Source organism: Orcinus orca, chromosome 16 (genome assembly GCF_937001465.1).
Source record: "Orcinus orca chromosome 16, mOrcOrc1.1, whole genome shotgun sequence".
Lineage (NCBI taxonomy): Eukaryota > Metazoa > Chordata > Mammalia > Artiodactyla > Delphinidae > Orcinus > Orcinus orca.
The window spans coordinates 82,043,523-82,066,760 of record NC_064574.1 but is presented as its reverse complement, the minus strand read 5'-3'; the positions used below and the strand labels follow the sequence as shown (position 1 = coordinate 82,066,760).

Sequence of the window (23,238 nt, the reverse complement as noted above, 5' to 3'; positions counted from 1 at the left end):
GGGAGCAGGGGAGTGTCTTTTTATTTTTAATGGGAAAGTTCATTGCTATTTAGAACTACTAATTCTCAAGGCAGAGAGCCAAGAGTCACATCTCTGCAAAGGGTCCCTGGGATCAGTGAGCAAGTTCTGATCAGCTACCAGAATGGACTTGGCTGGAAGAGAAACACAGGTTGGAGGTGCTCTGAATGTAGGGGAGGAACTTCAAGGTCTTTTTACTTGATGCCACTTAATTTCATATAGTCCTCCCAGCAACCAGCCAAGGAAGCCACTGTCATCCCTACTTCAGAGGGTAGGCAGTTAGGGCTCATATGGCCTTGGAAGTTCTTCCCCATCCCAAGTCAATGAGACATAGCTGGACCAGGAGGTGGACTCACTGATTCCAGCTTTTTGCAGGACACCAGAGAGTGGGTAGTACCCTGTGCCCGATGCCACTGTGGCTGTGACAGTACTATGTCTTAATGCATGTGCTGCTGTGTCTTGACCCCCCAGACGCTCACCATGAAGAAGGATGATATCCAGCAGATGAACCCACCCAAATTCTACCAAGCCAGCGACATGGCCAACATGACGTTCCTGAACGAGGCCAGCGTCCTGGACAACCTACGTCAACGCTACGTCAGCATGAGGATCTATGTGAGTGCCAGGGCTGGGCGTGGGGAGGAAGGGGAGGCTGCAGATCTCCTGCCCCTCTCCTGATGGGGAGGGGGCAGCTACTCTACCCTCCCCAGCAACCCATACACATTATGTCTGGGACAAGGGCAGAGTGACCACGCTTTTGACGTGTTAGAATTTCCACCCCCAAGGCTTTGTCATCTCAGTGATGGTACGATCCCCATGGGCAGCTGACACACCCTTTGCTGAGGCTGTCATCCAGAAGTCTTCCTCCTGACCCCACCCCTGCAAACTCTCCAATCAAAACATCATTTTCCCCCTAGTGACTTCATGTGGCCTCAGTAGAGGTCCTTCCCTGTCTGTCCATCCACCCTCCATCCATCCATTCATCTCTCCTTTCCTTCCTTCCTCCATCCCTCCTTTCTCCTTTCCTTCTAGCCAATTCCATCCAACCATTCATTCATTCAACGAACACTGAGCCCTGTGCTAGGATAAGCAAAGCGGGTTACCATCAGTCTCCCTGACCATCTTGGAAATCCTAAGACTTCCCGAAGGTGCTGGTGGCTAAACTCAAAATGGGATATAAGGAAGTTTTGGTGTTTGCCTCTCTAGATGTCTTTACTAAAAAGGAAAGAGGCTATCCGGTAGGACTACGTGAGCTGGGGCCTGACTTCAAGGTTAGAGGCCGCTGCGGATTTCCTCTTCTGGGTTTTGGTGACAGCCAAGAGGACTGCCACATGCTTCCCCCCCTTGTCCTCCTCAATACTACTTTAGTTCCAGATTCAGACCCTCAGCAGCACCATAGCCCCATGCAGTGCTGAAGGACTGCACTGGAGGCCTGGAGGCTAGTGGGGCGTCACTGAACCTCAGCCTGGGAAGAGCCACATCTGCCCCTGGCTGAGCCTGGAGCTTTGGCTGAGAATGTCCGTGTGGGCTCAATGGCCAAGCTCCGGGCTGGTGCTTACTCAGGGCCCCCGTGCAGCTGAGCCCTTGCTCCTGTGGGTGGCCACATCATGTCTTTGGGCTAAGGGGCTGCAGGCTCTGTGGAGTGTGGCCTGAGGGACCAGGGCAGGAGTCTCCTCTTAAATCCAAACACCTCAGTGGAACCACTGATTGAAAAACTGGGGCAGGCAGGACAGCTCCAAGGTCCCGACTGCTGCCCTCTCGTGTCCCTCCTGCAAGGGTGGCGGGGGACCTCTCTTTTACATTCCGACCCAAACAGGGACAGAACTAGCTTCTGGTCCACTATCTGCCCCACCCCACCCTGCAGACAGGGCTGGAGGGAAAGAGTGACTCAGTGGCTGGGTCCCAGGATGAGACACAGTGCATCATCCTCTCGAGTCTTTACGTGGGTTCTCTTCTTCTTCTCTTTGCTCCGCTTTCTTTGGATCACTTTGTATTTAATAAGGTTCCTTTTAAAAACGCAATATATTGCAGCTCTGCTAAGGAGAAACTGGGGGCGGGTATCCCCACTTGGACCAAAATGGAAAGTTTTAAAGTTTACGTGGAAAGAGGGGGCACCAGAGGTCAATGTGAGTGTCCAGCAGAAGAAGTTTGGGACCCATGGATTTGGCCATTTCCTGCCCTCAAATAATTTCTTTCACTACCTCATTGGTTTCTCTGATTTTTAAAAACTGGGATGATTTCCTTTAAAAATTGCCATGGGGTGAAAAGAGAAGGTGGTGTCTCTTCTTAAGAGTAGATCAAACCCAGTTGTCCACCAGTTGGATTGTGTCCACATAGTAAGGACTCCATGAACTCTCATGGAGAATCTCCCCCATATAGTAAGTGGAAAAAGCAAGATGTAAAACAGTATCATATATCACTTATATGTGGAACCTAAAATACGACACAAATGAACATACCTATGGAACAGAAACAGATTCACCAACAGAACAGACTTGTGGTTGCCAAGGGGGAGAGGGGGAGGGGAGGGAAGGATTGGGAGTTTGGGATGAGCAGATGCAAATTAATATACATAGGATGGATAAACAACAAGGTCCTACTGTATAGCACAGGGAACTATATTCAATATCCTGTGGTAAACCATAATGGAAAAGAATATGAAAAAGAATATATATATATATGTATAACTGAATCACTTTGCTGTACAGCATAAATTAACACAACATTGTAAATTAACTATACTTCAAAAAACTTTTTAATTAAAAAAATAAAAATAAATCAGCATCATAGAATACTATTGCTTGTTTTAAAAACAAGGTGAGGGGATACGAACGTGTCTCTGGATTTGTTTGTATATGTGCATCAAAAACCGTGGAAAGGGGTATTAGAAACCAACACAGAGCTTCCCTGTGGGAGGAGGGGGCGGTCACTGAGCAGCTGGGGGACTTTTTGCTGCGTATTTATCCATACAAATGACTATGTTATGGATTCAGATAATTAAGCCAAAAGAAAATGAAAGAGGTATATATTAAAGAGAAGGCTGGTTTTGTTTACTGAATAAAGACTCAGACATAGATTTTGCCCCCAGAGAGAACATCACTGTACCTCTCTAGGTTGACAGGATGATCCAGCCAGGATGCTCTGTGATGGGCCAGGATACGGAGGGAAGAGGGCATCAGGAGGGAGGGCCAGCTAACCATCTTCCCTCTCTCCCGCCAGACCTACTCAGGCTTGTTCTGCGTGACAGTCAACCCCTACCGGTGGCTGCCCATCTACGGGGCCCGCGTGGCCAACATGTACAGAGGCAAGAAGCATACGGAGATGCCGCCCCACCTCGTCTCCATTTCAGACGTCGCCTACCACGACATGCTCATGGGTGCGTGCAATGGGGTCCGCTGGGGCTGTCATGGCAGGGCAAGAAAAGTCCCTTTGCCATTGGGGCTCCAGGTGTATTAGACCCATGTGCTACCCAATCCCAACCCTGACCCCTCATCACCCGTTGAAGATTTTTTAAATATTGCTCAGTGAATGCACTTGCTAAGTATCTGCCCTACCTCACACCCCATCTCATTTAAGCATCACAAAAACATGGGATGCCAAGCTAAATAATGTCCAGAACTCAAGTCAACCCTTAACCATTCCCTGTGCAATCTTCACCATACAGTACAACGTGATTTTTATTACTATTTCTCTTTATGTTGCTTACGACTAGGCAGCTTCATGGGACAGTGCTTATAGAAACAGAGTGGCTGGTAAATTTTTGGCCCCTTCTGCAAGGATGTAGGCTGCAGAGGCAGGCGTGTAGCCTCAGACCCCATGGGAACCTAGGTCTTCGGCGTCCGTGGGCCACTGCAGCCATTCTCCAAGCCGGGTGGGATGCAGGGAGATGCAGACAGTGTGGTTAGGGTGATGCCAAATGTCGAGTTTCTAAGTGTTTTCTAATGACATCGTCCTGTTGACGGTTCCCTCCCTACAGAGCGTGAAAATCAGTCTATGCTAATCACGTAAGTGTCCCTCCTGCCTCTCAGTCTACAGACAAATAATTAGGTTTGTGTCTTACACATGTCATTAAGCCTTCTTAGAATTGGCGGGACTTTGTATGGAAATCTGCAGGCAGAGAGCGAGTGGGCTTAGTGGGGACAACTAAGACTGCATCTGCTAAACCGAGTGTGGGGGGGTGGGGGCCTCCATGTCCCCAAGTCCCCTTCTGCCCTACGCTGTCTGTCCCTGATGGGTAAGATGTGATGATGCCCAGCCCATACCTTTCATCGCATTGCTTCTCTGCGGGCAATCTCCTCTTTGTCCTTCACTCATCTGCTCTCGTTTTCCACCTGCAGTGGAGAATCTGGTGCAGGCAAGACTGAGAACACGAAGAAGGTCATCCAGTACTTTGCCAACATTGGAGGAACCGGCAAACAGTCCTCGGATGGGAAGGTAGGGCCGACTGGGCACAGCTGCTCTCTGGGTTAGGGCCGCTTTACAGATGAGGAGACGAAGGCTTAGAGGGAAGCGACTTGGGTGGGGACCCATAGGGAGAAGATGGCTGCAGTCCCAGATCTGACCCACTGGATGGACTCTGATACCCCAGGCCACATCTGCCCCCAGAAGTGCCAATGCTAGAGCTCCTTGTGCTTAGCGGGGTAGAAAGGGGAATGCCAGCTCCTGGTTAAGCTGCTTCTGCAGGCCCTGGCAGCCCCAGAGCGCAGGGAGCACTAGCTGGGCCAGCAGCAGCTGTAAAAAGCTGACAAAAGGGGCTTCCCTGGTGGCGCAGTGGTTGCGAGTCCGCCTGCCGATGCAGGGGACACGGGTTCGTGCCCCGGTCCGGGAGGATCCCACATGCCGCGGAGCGGCTGGGCCCATGAGCCACGGCCGCTGAGCCTGCGCGTCCAGAGCCTGTGATCCACAACGGGAGAGGCCCTCGTACCACAAAAAAAAAAAAAAAAAAAAAGCTGACAAAGAGGAAAGGAAGACTTCGGTGGAAGACCAGGGATGCCCAAGGAAGGGTTTTCAGGTTCACATAGGAATCTCTCCACCAAGAGCGAAAGGAAGAAATAGCAGCTAAGAGTCAAAGCCTCTCATCTGGCAAGGGCCCTCCAATGTCAGGGTCTGCAGGGGGACAGTCCTTACTTAGGCGGTGGCCCTCCTCCCAGGTCCCCTCTAGTCCCGCTCTCCCTGCCTCCCCAAGGCTGTGCCCCTCCTGGGTTCCTGGCACATATACCACTGTCATGTGAAAGCCCTGGGTCCCCAGGCAGCAGCCGACAGGCCACCCCACCTTGTGTTTCTCTCTGGGTCAGGGGTCCCTGGAGGATCAAATCATCCAGGCAAACCCTGTTCTGGAGGCATTTGGGAACGCCAAGACCACCAGAAACAACAACTCCTCCCGTTTCGTAAGTGTGACAGCGGCAGTGGTGGCCCTGGGGGTGGCAGGACAGGCATTATCACCCCATTCCAAGGAAGGAAATCAGGGCTGATTGAAACTCACCAATGGGATGAGTCAAGTCATGGCATCTCCTTCCCAGAGATTTTTATCCGTCAGGGTCTATATCAACTAGAGTCCAGTTCAGTATTGAAATCCAGGTGCTTGAATGCAGAGATGTGGATACACAGTGATGGAGGGGCTGAGAAATTAAAACAGGAGAGCCAGAGATTTGCAGTGGCTGGAAGCTGACAACGTCCCGCCCCCGACCAGGGGGACCATGGCTGGCAGGATGTAGGAGAGGCGCTGTCCCCGGGGCCCTGGTGGATTCTGAAGCTGGTCTGGTGGGAGCTGGGGTCATAGAAGGAGCTCTGTAGTGCCCCGCCTTTCCCTGCTGAACCCCCCTCTCCGGCTGGGGCCTCTCACTGCCTGGGGAAACAGGGCTGGGCAGGGAGGAGGTGGGGGCAGGTGAGTAGAGGTGAGGACAAAAGGTGATGGAGATACAGAGAGTCCTATTTCCAGGAGAGTTTGTCCTTGGTTCTGCCAAAGGTCAGGGAGAGGGATGTGGTGTCTCTCCATAAGGAGACGTGGTACAGCGCCCCCTATATGTGGCTGGTCAAATTCCCACCACTCCTGCCTCAAAGCCGAATTCCAAAGGGCCCCAGCCCCTCCTGTGGGGCACTCGTCTGCCCCACAAGGTCCCAAAGCCGCAGGCTACCCCCAGACCCTAGATTTAGCTCCAACACCCCCCTTCTCTGCCCATCCAAGTGGGAAACCCACAACTCCACATACAGCCGCCTCTGGCCCAGTTACCTTCCTGCAGTGCCCTTAGAATTCGGGGGGCGGGGCGGCCAAACCCGGGTCGCAGGTTGGTCTAGAGCTCCCTCACGACCCTCCCCTCTCCTCCCTGCTCAGGGAAAGTTCATCCGGATCCACTTCGGAACTACAGGCAAGCTGGCCGGAGCTGACATCGAGAGCTGTGAGTCAGGCTGCTTTTGGAGGGTTCTTGGGGCTGGGACCAGCTACACAATGCGTGGGGTACAGCACACAATGAAAGCGCGGGGCTCCTTGTTCAAAAAGTGTTAAGAATTTCAAAACAGCAGCAGAGGGACTCAGTGTGGGGTCCTTCTGAACACAGCCTGCCACACCCAGGAGGCTGGCCCTGCCCCCGGGTTCCCCCCCATCAGGAGCCAGCCCCACCCACCCACCCCCGCCCAGGCCGTGGGTCTGGGGCAGAAGAAGAGTGGACCCATGACTGGCCATGGCACTGGGCTTTATGGGGAGGGGAGCCCTGCTTTTCATGGAGCCCTGAACTCCAGGAGAATGGGCTGAACTCATGGGCATGTCTTATTCTTTTCCAGATCTCTTAGAGAAATCTCGTGTCATCTCACAGCAAGCAGCTGAGAGGGGCTACCACATTTTCTACCAGATTCTCTCTAACAAGAAGCCTGAGCTTGTCGGTAAAGATCTTTATGTCTGTCTGACTGTCCCTTAACTCGCTTTTCCTCTATTTTCAATAACGAAAGAATTCCCATGTATGGAGGGTTTGGTGTCATACCTGCAGTTCTACATGAATCCCTTTAGTTTAGAGTTATGTGAAGAGGTTATAGGGAAGTTTCTCAAAGTCCTACTCACATCCATCTTCACAACAGACTATGAGGCTTCACACTATTGTTGGCCCATTTCACAGATGGGGCCTTGAGATGCCTGCAACTCATGGCTGAGACATGGACCTGGGATATAGGGCTTTAGACCCCCCACGTCTTGCTCGGACAGCAGCAGAGATGTCAGCCCAGGACGACTGCATGTAACAGGCTCCCCTCTGAGTGGACGTAGCCCACTGAGTACACAGCTTGGAAAGCACACTGCACTCACCCCGTCAGCTTGATGCCCTTGTGCAAGCAACAACCTGTTCAACTGTCCATGGCAGACCTGCTCAGGATCTAAGGTCCAGAGAGGGATGAAGACTCAATCTTCCACATATACACCTCCTAACCTAGCCAGAGACTAAGGCATTGAGTATCATCCCCCACCCATTTCTTGCATCCATGTCTCTTCCAAGAGTGAAAAAACAAACATAGACCAAGAGGGGCACGTATTTGAAGAAAAATAGAAGTGAGCATATTTCTTTGTAAAAGTGACAACATCCCATGCATATTATATGCAAGTGATTATTATTGCCTGCTGCAATTGTCCTGTTACCTTCTGCCTTTGAGTGCGACCTGCTCTTTACAGGACAGAGAAAGGAGAAAGATATGCACTCGTTTATTCCAAAAATATCTACTGGTTGCCTACTAGGTGCCAGGTACTGGGCCAAGTGACAAAGGGCACAACCAAGTTCCAGAGACCCTCTTGCCACTCTAAAGTTCTTCATATGCCCTGTTCAAGTCCCTCCATGACTCTGGGTGATCCCAGAGGGCAGGGACCACGTTGTATTCAGCCCTGTAACCCCCATGATGACACCACCATGCCTCGCACGTGGGAGGCATGTAGAGATATGGGTTAAAAATGAAGAAGAAGAAAACCACGTGTTACCAAGCTGCTAACCTGCTTTCCTGCTCTTGGCAGAGAGTCTTCTGCTGGTCCCCAACCCTAAGGAGTACTTCTGGGTGAGCCAGGGTGTCACCACCGTGGATAACATGGACGACGGGGAGGAGCTGCAGGTCACAGACGTGAGTACTCAGCATGGCTGGGGAAAGACAGGGAAACTTTGGGGCCCTGCAGGCACTGCCACCAGTACTGGGTGGGTCGGGGATCGGGGGGGGGGACACTCAGAGCCACCAGGCAGCAGCCTGGATTCTCCCATGGAGATTTCTGGGGTTTGCAGCTGGCATTTTTCCCAAGGCTGTCGTAGCAAGCAGTTTCTCTTTGCAGAGTTGAACTGGAATGTGATAGGGACTTAAGGGGGCCAACTACTCCAAGTGACTTTTCCTCCTCCCCAGCCCAGCTAGATGTGACCCTCTAGTCCCACCAGTTCCCACGGCACCCTCTCTCTCCTTCTTTGTGACATGGAGCACCTGAGAATTCTGTTAGGGATATTGTGTACTCTCTCCTCCCTGACAGCCGAATTGATTCCTGATGCACCTTTGCCTTCCCCTTCTCCTGGTACCTAGCTAGGAGCCTAAACAGTAATAATGATGGGAAGAATAACACTACTTCCTGGTTATTATTATGTGTCAAGCACAGGACTAAACATTTACACATCACTTTGGTTTATCCTAATGATCACCTACCACCACCCATTTTGCAGAAGACTAAACTGAGGCCAGAGAGGTTAAATAAATACAACGACTATCTCATGGAGCATCTGGTCTGGACTCCTTGGAGGAAAACAGTCCTCTCTCTCTCTGGTCAGGGTGTGTCTGACCTCCAGAGTCCACAGCGTGCCGCAGCAGCCCATAGGTGCCACCCCATGGTGGCCTCCACTCTGTGGAACAGGGAGCCAGGAGTCTCTTGGCTTTCTTCTCCCTGTGGCCTTGCAGGTAGCCTTTGGCGCGCTGGGCTTCAGCTCCGAGGAGAAGATCGGCGTGTATAAGCTGACTGGGGGCATCATGCACTTTGGCAACATGAAGTTCAAGCAGAAGCCCAGAGAGGAGCAGGCTGAAGTGGACACCACGGAGGGTAGGTGTGGGGCGGGGGCCATGCAGGGAGGAAGCAGCCGGTGGGGGTAGGGGCTCGGGGCTCTCTAGGGCTTCCTGCACATTTCAGAGACACGATGTAAACCGAGAATGTTCCTTTGATATCCAGACATCAAGATCCTTGGGAAGGCATGACAGAGTCGGAGACATAATTTTGGCTTCTATATTGCTTTGCCCCTTCACCTTGAGCAAGCGTGGAAACCGTATCAGACCTCTGTTTTCTTTTTTTTTTCCCTCATTCTTAAATTGTTTTAATTGAAGTATAGTTGATGTATAATATTATATAAGTGACAGGTGTACAATATAGTGCTTCACAATTTTTACAGGTTATACTCCATTTATAGTTATTATAAGATATTGGCTATACTCCCTGTGTTGTACAATATACCCTTGTAGCTTATTTTATACCTAATAGTTTGTACCTCTTACTCCCCTAGCCCATCTTTCCCCTCCCCCGCTTCCCTCTCTCCACTGGTAGCCACCAGTTTGTTCTCTATATCTGTGAGTCTGCTTCTTTTTGGTGATATTCACTAGTTTGTTGTATTTTTTAGATTCCACATATAAGTGATATCATACAGTACGTGTCCTTATCTGTCTGACTTATTGTACCTACCATAATGATCACCAAGTCCAGCCATGTTGCTGCAGATGCCAAAATTTTGTTCTTTTTATGGCTGCAGAGTATTCCACGGTATATCTACGGCACAGCTTCAGACCTCTGTTTTCTTGTTGGCAACATGGGGGTCTCCTCCCCCTCCCCCCAACCCCTTCTCTAAACACGATAGACAGTGCTGGAGTTCTCTGGGGCAGGGCACCATCTTTGTTTCACTCAACTGCTTCTTCCATCCCTACTCAGTGGCCGACAAAGTCGCCCATCTCATGGGTCTCAATTCTGGGGAGCTCCAGAAGGGCATCACCAGGCCCCGGGTCAAAGTAGGCAACGAGTTTGTGCAGAAGGGCCAGAACATGGAACAGTGCCAGAACTCCATCGGGGCCCTGGGCAAGGCCATCTATGACAAGATGTTCAAGTGGCTAGTGGTCAGGATCAACAAGACCTTGGACACCAAGATGCAAAGGCAGTTCTTCATCGGGGTGCTGGACATTGCCGGCTTCGAGATCTTTGAGGTGTGTCTGGCCTCGCATTCTGTCTCTGCTTTGGGGTGGCCACCCTCCTTTGATAAGTGACTTTTCACCAAGGTTCTCTTGTTTCCTCGGACCTGGGGCCTGCCGATCTCAGTCTGCTCCTGGCTCTCTGGCTTCTGGCTTTCGGAAAGTTCCATCTTCATTTGTACGGTGCCAAGTCACAAAGAACAGGGAGAACATAACAGATAGAATGAGCACCGTGCTGGCTGGATCCAGCCTGTACTGGCTCACCAGAACTGACTGGTGAATTTTCAAGAACTCTGTGACCAGTTGCCATCCTGTTGACACATGTCCGAGGTGTATTTACACCATGGAGATCAGCCCACACTACAAATCAGGCTTTTTTTTTGAGAGAGAGAGAGCTGATTTATCAGCACACTACTGGTGGCTCCCACCTCTTGCCCACAAAAATGAGGCTCAGGTCTCATCATAAGATGAGTGCCATGGGTCAGGAAGATTTTACCTTTGTAATTGGAGGCAGCATGATTAGGAGTCGGGAGACCTAGTTCTGGACTCGGGTTGGCCACCAACTAGCTGTGTGGCCTTCGGACAGTGGCCCTCTCTGAGCCTCAGTTGTCTCAACTCTAAAATGAGCAGTCTGGAAGAGATGACCTCTAAGGTCCATTTCAGCTCCACTGTCCTATTATTCTAAGATTTCTACTAGCCACAGATGGGTTAAAAAAAAATAGTTTAGCCCAATTTCTCTCAGGTTCTAAAAGGCTAATGTGGCTGCTGTCTATAGTAGAACCATTTAATTCCATAGGTGGAAAGAACCTTAGAGAGAGTTTCCAAACCACGCCGCCTGGACTTCTGGGCAGCCGCTGATGGCCAGCAGGGTGAGGCCAGGGAGTGAGGATGACACCTGTGTCAACAGCAGGGCAGGTGCAATAGACAAATGGGGCTGGAATCCCAGCTCCTCCACTTCCAAGCTGTGTGCCTCTGTGTCCCCATCTTTGATGAGGACACTCATCATTCTTGCCTTGTAAGGGTTTTGAGCAGATGCAGCTTAGCCAGGGTCTGACACACGTACTTGCTCCATGCAGGTTGCTCTGTGATGACAATGGCACCTCTCCTTTGACCTGTTTTTCATATGAGGCTTCAGCAGGGGGTTTCATTCAGAGAAAGCAGTCTCTGGTTTAAAAAAAATAAAAAGGCTTATAAACCCCTCAAACAGCTTCATCCTCCAGATGAGGATGAGAAAAACCAGAGAGAGAGAGAACTGTCTAAAGGCACACAGGAGGTCAAACCCATAAAGCATCTCAAATGATCCATCTCTAGAAATAAAATGATGTTCATTAACCACACGGGGCCAGAGTCTGAGTTTTGGGTGCTGGCAGCAGCATTGGGTGGCCCGGGCTCTGTGCCTTTGCAGGGGAGGGTAGCTGAGAAGGGCTTCTTGCAGGGCCAATGGGAGCACTGACCGGGTGATGGGTGCATCCGGGGAAATGCCAGACACTGGTCGGCCCTCAGCAAGCTTTAGCTCTGCTTGTGGACCAGCTCTCAATCCGGGGAGAGGCTGTGTCTGCGTCTGGGCTAATGCGCCTCTTTCTGTCTTCCTGCCACAGTTCAACAGCTTCGAACAGCTGTGCATTAATTTCACCAACGAGAAGTTGCAGCAGTTCTTCAACCACCACATGTTCGTGCTGGAGCAGGAGGAGTATAAGAAGGAGGGCATCGACTGGGTCTTCATTGACTTTGGCCTTGACCTGCAGGCCTGCATCGACCTCCTGGAAAAGGTTCCACACTTCTCAAAGGAGGGGCTTGGAGAGAGGTCGAGACCCTGGGGCACATCTCAGGAAGGGATTTCACTGGGGCCTGTGGTTTCGGGGGAGTCAGCAACATGGCAGATGACCTCAGTTTATCTGACCTCAAGCTTCCTCTCTGCAAAATGGGTACAACAGTCACTGCAATGGCCACTGTTGGTTCGGCTGTTTTATGCCTTCACTCATTGGATCATCACAAGCTACCAATGGTGGGGAGGAATTTATTATAACCATTTCACAGAATTTATTATAAACATTTCACATTGAGGCACAGAAAAAGGAAGTCACCTATCCAAGGTCATCCATCCTATGAGTGGCAGAGTTGGGTTTTAACCAAGGCCATCTAATAGCCTCCCCTGTAATCACACCATAGGGAATGTTTTAACAAATGGCCTCATTCAGGAATATATAGGATTAGCAAATGCAAATTATTATATATATAATGGATAAACAACAAGGTCCTACTGTATAACACAGAGAACTATCTTCAATATCTTGTGATAAACCATAATGGAAAAGAATATGAAAAAGAATGTATATATATATATATATATATATATATATGTATAACTGAATCACTTTGCTGTACAGCAGAAATCAACACAAAATTGTAAATCAACTACACTTCAATGAAATAAATCTTTTAAAAAAATTTAAAAGAAAAGAAAAAATAATATATACTGTTTGATTAAATGCAGAAAAGGGATAGAAAAAGGACATTAACAAGACAGATGACAAAATTTGAACAAAGTCCGAACAGACTTTGATTTCTTAGTTTGATTTCGTAGTTTTCATCATTATGTACAGAGGTTATGGTAACATTTGGAGAAGTTGGATGAAGGATATACAGGAATGCTTTGCACCATTTTTGCAAGCCTGAAATTATTTCCAAGTAAAAAGTTAAAAAATAAAGAAAGAACATACCTTGTCTCCGAGGTTCACCCTCAGGCCCGTCATAGAGAAGCTATCATCCAGGCAGCCAGGGGTCTTCAATAGGGGCCAGCCTTACCTCCCTGGAAAAGTCTCCAAAACAGGCAGTGGACTGCCTGTCCCGCAATACCTACAAATACCTGCCCGTCCAGCTGTCACAGAGCCTGAAACGCCCTCATGCTGGAGCTTTGGGATCAAGCGTTGCTTTCTTCCAGGAGTCTGCTTTAGAAGAGAAGACGGGTGTCATTGATGATGTCACCATTTTTCTGAGAGCCAAGCCTGCCTGGCACCACTATTTGGGTGGGATTGGCATTTGGGGAGCTATGTAGCCCCCTCAGAGACGTCAGTCTTCCCTTCTCTTGGACCTGATGAATTCTAGCCTCTTTCAAGTCTAAAAGGTCATGGCATTCGAAGGCCATGGAAGACTAGACCATTCCCAGAGGTCACTGCCCAGAGTTCTGCATACTGGCCGGCCACGTGGGGTCTGGGGCACCCCTCCCACCAGCCCCAGGCCAGCACCAGAGTCACCCCATTGGCCCCCTCCAATGCCATCCACTCCTCTTCCCTTCTAGCCCATGGGCATCTTCTCCATCTTGGAGGAACAGTGTGTCTTCCCCAAGGCCACCGACGCCACATTCAAGGCAGCCCTGTACGACAACCACCTGGGCAAGTCCAGCAACTTCCTCAAGCCCAAGGGGAGCAAGGGCAAGGGGCCCGAGGCCCACTTCGAGCTTGTCCACTATGCAGGCACTGTGAGTACCTCCTCGGCACCCTCTGTGTCCACCTGCCTGTTGCCTCCATCTCCCACAAATGTAGGTCTGTCCTGCCACACCCTCGCTGAGGCCTCCTCCCACACCCTCGCTGAGGCCTCCTCCCTCCCCCTAACGCAGCCACCATCGAACAGGGTGATCAGTTGATTGAAAAGACCTCTGGCTTGTACTTCCTCCTCACTTCTCCCTCTGGGAGTTCCAAAGCAATCTAGCCAAGGATGCCCAGCAGTTCATGCCCTCAGACCCGCCAGGGCCATGCCATTGTCTATGGCCCTTCGTTTGACGGCTGAACTTCAATCTTGGTCAGAAATGGCGATGTTTGCAGGGAATTCCCTGGCGGTCCAGTGGTTAGGACTCCGTGCTTCTACTGCAGGGTGCACGGGTTCAACCCCTGGTTGGGGGACCTAAGATCCCACATGCCACGCAGCAAGGCCAAAAAAAAAAACCAGACAAAACTTGCAAAAAGAAGGAAAAAAAGTCCATGAGTCCATCAATTATTCCCCAGTTGACTCATTCATCCCTCTGACAGCACGTGGCCACCAAACTAACAAGGTGACATTTACGGAGTGGCTTTTTCACTCATGACAAACCTAGTCCTTGGGGAAGAGGGAAATTAAGTGCAGCCAGGACTCAGGTTTATTTGAATAATTGATGGGGGAAACAATCAGTGTTGCCATCAATGCCAATGCCTCCTGTTACCAAGGAGTTTGTTGAGCCTCTCTGGGTTTCGCTGTGGGGAAATGGCAGGCTTAGGACAGAGCTGTCAGGAAAGCTGCTGTTGGACTGGGCATTGGGGCTTTTATGATCTCAACAACCATGATAATGCCAACTACTGGCCAAATGGACTGTGCCGCTACCCAGAGCAAACGGGCTTGGGGCCGAATTGCAGTGTTCCACCCCACCCTCCACGATGAAATGAGAAGGGCTTGGTGTTTGTAGCAACGGGACATCCAAAGTCAAATGGGGCCTATGCACTTCCAAGAAGGCTCTAAGATGAGGCCCAGAGGTTATGAATGTCATACACCACGCAGGAGAAGGAAAGCCCAAAGGTTTTGTCTTCTCATCTGCATCCCTAGGCTCTCCGTGCTCAACGGAAGGATCTGAAAGGCACCTTCCTCTTTGCCTCTCCAGCTGGGGCTACATGGCAAAATGGGAACCAGAAATTAGTGGATGTCCAATTACTTGGACACAGGAAGCCCCCAGTTTGGATGGATGGAGCCCAACTCCCATCAGGCAATGGCGGGGGGATGTGTGCTTCTCAGCAAGGAGAGAACAGATGCCCTTGTAGGGAGTTCTTCATGTTGTTTGGGATGCCGCTGGTCAAGGTCAATCACTGAGCTAGGAATAAGGTCAGCCAACCTGGGTAGAAGAAGACCCAGGGGTCAGGGAGGCTCAGTGTGGTCAGCAAAGCAAGACACGTAAAAGAAGGTCACACCTGGCAAAGAGTAGCTGGGGAGTCCTGGTGTGTGGGTAAGCTCAGAGACAGGGGGCCCTAGACCGGCAAACTGCAAACGCCCAAGAGATGGGGGTTCATGGACATCCCGGGACTCCAGGCAAGTCATCAGGACAGGAACTGAAGTCCCAGGAGATGGGGCTGAAGGTTGGTCCTGGGAACCCAGAGTAGACAGAGATGTAGGTTGAGGTTCTGGCTGTGGGACCTGAAAGGTGGAACCTGGGCCTGAAATGTAACCACTGGCATTTGCCCCCTTCCAGGTGGGTTACAACATCACGGGCTGGCTGGAGAAGAACAAAGACCCCCTGAATGAAACAGTGGTGGGCTTGTTCCAGAAATCAAAACTGGGGCTCCTAGCCCTTCTCTTCAAAGAAGAGGAGGCTCCAAGTATGGCTGACCCCTCGTGTGTCCAGTCTCTCTGTGCCGATACCCTTTAGCGGCCAGAAGTAGAAAAAAAAGAAAACAAAAACTCTCATATTTGACTCTTGTTGAATGAATGAATGAATGAACGAACGAATGAATGAATGAATGACAAGTTGCATGAGATCGGCTATGGATGCCACTGCAATAAAGAGGTACAGATGCATCCTGGGAGCTTCCTCCATCAACCGAATTGATCACTGGGCCCATATCACGTCTAGGTGGAGCGATATTGCTTTGGAAAAGTTGATGCCCAAAAGCTCGGTGCTTATTTTCTGCTCCCTGCTCTCCTGTCTGAGCTAAATGTCAAGCTCAGTTCTGCCTCCTACCCAGTAGAGGTCATGTGACCCATAGGGGAACACCCAACAGGGCCGCCACTTAGAGGGACAAGAACTGCAAATCTCCTTGGGCTCAGAGATGTGTGCACCACCAGCATGCAGTTCCTCCAGATCGTGTGGGGTCTTCCTCCTCCCCAGGCAATGGCAGCAGTATGTTGCCTTGGGCCAGCCCTAAATCACAAAGGGCTACAGACCCTCCAGGAAGCACAGCACGCCTTGTGACTGTTATGCCACAGTCAGCCCGTTCACCCTCTCCCTGGTAGATCTCGTTTTCCTGGTGTGGGGGTCCCACCTCATCTAGTCCCCTGACAAGTCTTTTCAAAACCAGAGAATGCACGTCCTTGACACAGAGCACTGAATGGGGCTGCCTGCCCCTGTGCTGGGTACTGATGTGAAACATGCTTATCTCTCTTCCTCAGCTGGAAGCAAGAAGCAGAAACGAGGGTCCTCCTTCATGACCGTCTCCAACTTCTACAGGGTAAGTAGGGGCTGCTCCAGAGGCCACCTTGTGACCACTGCCCCCAACCATCCCTTCCAATGGTGTAGTGGTCTGGCTGCCACCTCATGGCCCAGGACAAGATGATTTCATTTCTATGCCTATGGTTGCCACTTTCATTTCAGGGGTCCGTTTCCTTCTGAAGAGGGTGCAGAACCACAGGACCATAGGGCAGAAAAAACCCTTAAAGATGGTCCTGTCTAACTGCGTTTTTTCAGATTGAAACCCAGAGGATGATGGGACGTGCCCAACATAACAAGTGGAAATATCAGTGCCTAAGATCTTGTGCTGGCAGGTCTTCTGGGCTGGGCACAACTTCCACAAAGTTTGGGCACTACTGGAAACATATTCCAAAGGCAGAAATGTAGCCAATGGTGAGATGTTGCACAAAGAATGATTTCAATATTTCCCAAGGATCCGGCTGTCCTGAGGCAGAGTGAGCCACCTCATTGGACGTATCCAAGTGTAAGAGGAGGGATCCTCTAGTAGGGAAGTTAAAAATGGTGAAGGATTTGTCCACACAGGCACTACGGTTCCTTCTAGTAGCAAGATTCTACGATGAGCCAGCACTGAACTCAGAGGGTCCCTCTTTCTGTAAAACATGTCACTTTGGGCAAGTTACTGGACCTTTGAGAGCATCACTATCTGACAGAACTTTCTGCGATGATGGAAATGTTCTCTTCTGTTCAATATGGCAGCCACTGTCCAATATGCTGTCCAGTACGATAGCCACTAGCCACACGTGGTTAGTGAGTACCTGAAAAGTGGCTGGTGTGACCAAAGCACTGAATTGTAATTGTAATTAAATTAATTAAACTCTAAACAAATACCTCTCCTGAGCACGGGTGTCCTGCAACACCAACGCCGAGCTTCACTCTTTCTTTCCCTCTACCCCCAGGAGCAGTTGAACAAGCTGATGGCCACCCTCCACAGCACCTCCCCCCATTTTGTCCGCTGTATTGTCCCCAATGAGTTCAAGCAATCAGGTACATCATGGGGACACGTCTCCCAGCTGGAAGTCCTCGGGATGTGTGAAGTTGGGGGTCACTCCAAATTAAGTCCACTTTTTAATCACCAGGAATGACTGGGGTAAAACGGGGCATTGAAAGAACCTCCAACAGTGGATCATCTAAACAGCACGTTCTAGCTACTTTGTAAAGCAGAGTAGTGCCCACCTAGGCAGAAGTCACACTCAGGAGAGCCTTTGGGCCTTGGCTCAATTGTGGGGGACCTGGGACACCCTGGGCAGTGACTGGAGGAGATTAGGGTTGAAGACCTGGATATTGAGTTCAGCCTCCTTGAGTGGCAAGGAGTGGCCTAGGGTACCCTAGGGTAGTGACTCCCCACCCTGTGCCCTCCCTCTTGGCAGGTGTGGTGGACGCCCACCTGATCATGCACCAGCTGGCTTGCAATGGAGTCCTGGAAGGCATCCGTATTTGCAGGAAGGGCTTCCCAAACAGGCTGCAGTACCCAGAGTTCAAACAGAGGTGAGTGGTGTCTTCCCGATACCTTGAGTACAGTTCTCGGTCTCCAGGGGTTGACTCTTGATAAATGTAGTCCCATTGGAGCAGACACTATGGGTACAGTGATGGACACTATCTCACTGTCTACTTCAGTACACAATGGCCCAAGTTTGAATAGCCAGCACCTGCATTTCTTTGCCCGAGGGCTCTCTCTGGCTGCTAGAGCCTGCTTTGCTACTTGGCAGGCTGAAAGTATCAGGAATTAATGCCTCCCCAGGAGCAGCCCTCGACCAATGACTAAGGACACTTGGCATATAAATGCTTCAGCTCCCTCACCCTGATGATGGGCTAACTCTGAGGCATGTTCTATACTGGCTCTCAGACAGCTGTGTGTTGGTAAATGTTTAACAATGGGTCCTCCAAGTTAATTTTTTTTTTTAAAAAAGAAGCCCTGATTTGTAATATCTTCCGATTTCCATGGTATAAATACTCCCACCACGGCTGACTTCAAGCTACCAATATGACATCACTGAATGCAGGGTTGGGGAGAGATGCACACAGGCGCTTGTGAGCCAGGGGGAGCTGTTCCCAGCACACAAGGGTCCCCCAGCAGCCTGAAGCCCCAGTTACCTGTTCTGATAACTGGCTTGATAACATGCCTTTTGCTGGCCTCCCTGAGCCACTCCCCAACTCTGCCACCTCTCAGATAAACTACCTGCACTCGATTCCTGGTCTCAAGGTCTGATTCTGGGGGAACCCAAACTGAGACCTCCACCTGAGAGGTTAATTTACTTCGACCCCTTCCCTAATTGCTAGAACATAGGACCGCAGATTGATGGAGCAAGAAGGGTCACTAGAGGTCATCTTGTCCAAGCCCTCTGAAGTCCCTAGCTGGGGAAGGACTAAGGGAGCTACTGGCAGGTCAGGAAAATAAGCAGTTCTCTCATGTCTGGAGGAAAAGATGAAGAAGGAAAGATTTTGGTGCCTTCATTTCTAAGACCATCTCCCCGCTGAACTTCCAACCCACACCGACATCTACTCCCCAGCGTCTCCTGTCAGTCCCCTCCCTCTGCCTGCCATGGGCCTCTGCGAAACAAGTCTAATCCCTGATTTGAAGGCCATCTCACAGGTCGATGATAACTGTGAGGGTAGACTTCCTGGGCTGACAACTTGGGGATGATGGGGACTGCCATCGTCTCTCCCGACAGGTACCAAGTGCTGAACCCCAGCGTGATTTCTCAGGGGTTCGTGGACAACAAGAAGGCCTCAGAGCTGCTGCTTGGGAGCATCGACTTGGATGTGAATGAATACAAAATCGGACGCACCAAGGTAGGGTCTTCCCACTCAGGCTTGTCCCAAGAAGGTGGGTGTCGGGGTGTGAATTCCAGCTCAGCCGCAGACCAGGTGGTCAAGCCCCTCAGCTGCTGAGAGCCTCTGTGCCCCCTTCTGAAAAATCAGGGCTGGTAAAGCCAATCTCACAGCATTGGGAGTAGCGTGCGTGAGAACCCAGCTCAGACAGAGAGGTACGCGATAAACAGGAGAACATTAGGACTGCATGGGCCACAGATTTCTCAGAATAAAAGCAGCCGATCGGAATCAAGGTCCTGGACTGGACCGGGGCACCACGGTACGTGTGTGGGCGAGGTCCGGGGGTGAAGCACCCTAATCCCAGCCCACCCACACCACGAGTCCCAGCCCTGAGTTGGCAGGCGAGTCAGGGTTGACTCAGACAGAGCGGTCGCCTGATCCTGACTCATGGGGCCCATGTCTGTCCCACTTCCTGGCCCCGCAGAGTCCTGTCAGGATTGTAAGGGCCAGGCTGATGGTGGGAGGTGCCCATCGACACCTGCCCAATCAGACTGCACCCCAACGTGACAGTCAGGGTGATGCAAGAGGGGCCCTGGCTTTGCCTCAGGCTCGGAGCCTGCTGCCGTGCAGCCTGGAGTGGGTCACTTGACCGTCCTGGTCTCGTGGGGGGCACAGGCAGGCCCAGCTTCTCTGTGGGCCTGGTGTGGCACAATGCCCAGGGAAGCTCCCAGCTGCATGTACATCCAACACGTACGCAGTGCCTCCTGAGTGCCAGGCACAGTTCTAGGCTTAGGGATACGCAGGTGGACAGAACAGAAAGAGTCCCTAGCTCCCTACAGCTTGCTTTGTAGCCATTGGTGTTAGCAGGATTGTAATACTGCCTTCAAACCTGCCAGAACCATTAGCTTTGGCCTCCTGCACCACTGAGACGTGCTGTGTGGAGATAAATTGACTTATGGGAACTCTCAGGCTTTGTCACAGAATCACTGAATACCTGAGCTGGAGAGAACCTTGGAGACCAGCTCCTTCCCCCACCCCACCTTTGATGGGTGGGAAACTTAAGAAAGCCTGGAGAAGACATAGAGGTGACATGCCCAATTTCACAGAACTAGGCAGGACAGGGCAGGCCTCAGGCCCCTCGTCATGGGATCAGGGAAGTCACGTGACTTGTATCTGACACAGCTACCCCTGGGCAGACAGACTGATCTTGCTGTTGTTCAAGGGTTGCATGGGGCACCTCAGGTCCAGGTAAAGGCCTGGGGCTGCTGCGGATTGCTTTGCTCCCCGGTGCCAGGCAGGCTCTGGTGGCAGGGGCAGAAAAGAGAACAGAATGACTCCGCCTGTACACTGTGTCCCCATCCCTGGCTTTGGCTCACGTGGGCCTTCCCCACCAGCCACATGCTTGCCTCACTGCTCCTCAAAGACCAAACCTCAACCACAATTAATCTGGAAATATCAAGCCCAATGTCTCTACCCTACGATTGGTGGGGAGAGGGCAGAGGGAAGAAGCATCCCTTTCCATCCTTTCCCTGTCAGTATCCAAGCATCCACATCTTTATATTCATCTGGGGGCTCTAATCCCTGCCCCCACGTGTAGAATCAGAGATTCCCAGCGCTGAAAGGACTTGGGGTCCTGCACTCCCACTGGACAGGAGACGAGACCACGTTCCCCCAAAGGAGAGTGACTTAACCAAGGTGCCCTAGCACATCCAAAGCAGGTTGAGGACAGGTGTGGGTCTCCTGGTTCCTTCTAGACTTCCAGAAGTTTCTATCATGTCCTATTAGAAGCCTATAAAAATATGGTGCATTATAAAACACACTGATAAAGCGATCACCCATAAGCCCACTTAAAAACCCAGAACTTCATCTTTACATCTCTTTCCTCTCCTTCCTCCCCACCCCAAGGAGTAACCTTTGTCCTGAATGTTAACTGTACCCTTGCCTTTTCAAAAACAGTTTTATCACATATGCACATGGCCCAAGGTTTGCCTGGTTTTGAGCTTCATGAAAGTTATCATACTTGGTATCTTATCTGACATGCTTTTGTCACTTAATCATGTTTCTAAGATTCATCCTGGTTGGCTGGTATGTGACATTTGTTCATGGTCACAGCCATATCATAGGACTTCTGATGGCCATGCCACACCTGTCCCGTCTCCTGTCCTTGGAAATTGGATTGCTCCTTCTTTTCTCAGTTACCAACAATGCTGCTATCAACATCCTCACACATGGCCCTATGCAAGAATTTCTCTAGAACAAAGTTTTCAACTTTGGCTGTACATGAGAATCATCCAGACTGAGGGTGGGGGCAGAGAGGTTGGAACACCGATGCCTGAGCTCCCCACCCCAGAAACTGTTTGAAGTCACCTGTGTCCAGGCAACGGCATCTTTCCAAAGCCCTCCAGGTGGGGGCGATGTGCAGCCAGGGTTGAGATACACACTGAGGGAGTGACAACCAATTTCCAAAACTGTACTTACTCACCACCCACCCCCTCGTTGATTCACATACTTGCCAACACTTGTTTTATCAGAAGTCTTCAGTGTTGCAGATTGCGGGGGAGGGGGAGTGGTATCTTGTGACCTTAATTCGCATTGCCCTGAGGTTGGGTGTTTCTGGCCCTTTCTAACATGCATTGCAAAGCTGTTCTTCTTTTCCTGGGGACGAGTCCCACTCATAGAACAGAGCCGGATGCCTGAAATTGTGCACCACTGGGAAAACTCTGTCCCCCTTCTAGAAAGTCAACTCCCCCTGCTGAACCACTATCCCCTCTTCCCACTCCCATATCCCGTGGGACCATGACTGTCCCAAGGCTGCTTTGCATAGTGGTAAAAAGGAAGGCCCGTTGGCACCCTGCTGCCAGGCAGTCACCATAGGTAACAGTGAAGATCCAAACGATTTATCACATTTTACTCAGAGCTTCACAGTTTGCAGAAGTACTTTCCCTGTTATCTCATTTAATTTTTATAGCAACCCTCTAAGGGAGGGATCAACAACCCCATTTCACAGATGAGGCACTGAGGCCCTAAGATGTGAGGAGGCATGTCCAAGGTGACCCAGCTAGTAACTGCAAGGCCAGGACTAGAGCCCACGGGAGTGTCCAAGAGCGAGAGGAAACAGATGCCGAGGCTGGCACGCCCTGCCGTGCAGATGTCCAGGCCAGGGCCAGCTGTTTCCCAGGGTCTCTGAACTCTGAAGGACCCGTCGGAACTTCTTGTTCTTTCATTGTGAACTCCCCGCTAAGCAGCTGCTCTGGTGACAGAGGGGCTATTCTCAGATCCATGTGTCTTTCCCCCAGGTGTTCTTCCGAGCAGGCGTCCTGGCCAAGCTCGAGGACATGCGGGACGAGCGTCTGGCCAAGATCCTGACGATGCTTCAGTGTCGGCTCCGGGGTTTCCTCATGAGGGTTGAGTTCAAGAAGATGCTGGAACGAAGGTAACGCCAGTGGGGCAGGCCTACTGAAGCCACGCCATCCACATGGAATGACCAGGGACCCCTCCACACACACAGTGCTCAGCTCCACCAGTGACACTGGGCAGTGAGATAGGGAGGGTGCCAATGTCTTTGTTGTCCCAAAGAACCCTCTTTGGGGCCTGTGTTGGTTTCCTGGGGCTGCCATTAGCAAAGTACCACAAACCAGGTGCCTTAAAACAATAGAAATTTATTTTCCCATGATTCTGGAGGCCAGGAGTCTGAAATTAAGGTGCTGGCAGGCAAGCTCCCTCCAAAGCCTCGAGAGGGGAAGCCTGTCTTGCCTCTTCCAGTCCTGGTAGCCCCAGGCACTCCTTGGCTTGTGGCTGCATCTCTCCAATCTCTGCCTCTGTCCTCACAAGGTCTTCTTCTGTGTCTGTCTTCACACGGTCTTCCTTTTTTTTATAAGGACACCAGTCATCTTGGGTTAGGGGCCCCCCACTACTCCAATATGACCTCATCTTAAACTAAGTTAATTCCATCTGCAAAGACTCTTATTTCCAAATAAGATCACATTCACAGGTTCTGGGGGTTAGGACTTCAGCGTATCTTTTGGGAGGGGACACAATTCAACTCCTAACAGGGACCACCTAATATAAACCCTTCTCTTTAC

At 50.8% G+C, this 23,238-nt stretch overlaps 1 protein-coding gene across 4 annotated transcripts in view; it reads right to left on the bottom strand.

The window, feature by feature from the left end:
• Nucleotides 1–23,238, bottom strand: part of KPNA7 (karyopherin subunit alpha 7) — a 96,261-nt gene that overhangs the window by 61,083 nt on the left and 11,940 nt on the right. For 2 of the 4 annotated variants that reach the window (XM_049699272.1, XM_033426587.2), the window contains exons 1-2: nucleotides 7,982–9,912; nucleotides 5,501–5,636 (exon numbers count right to left, since the gene is read on the bottom strand). The gene's annotated coding sequence lies outside the window, so the exon portion shown is untranslated. Of the gene's footprint in view, nucleotides 1–4,280; nucleotides 4,494–5,500; nucleotides 5,637–7,981; nucleotides 9,913–11,245; nucleotides 11,347–11,636; nucleotides 13,128–17,771; nucleotides 17,960–23,238 lie in introns of those variants that run through there. The other 2 variants (XM_049699273.1, XM_049699271.1) reach the window with 2 other exon arrangements.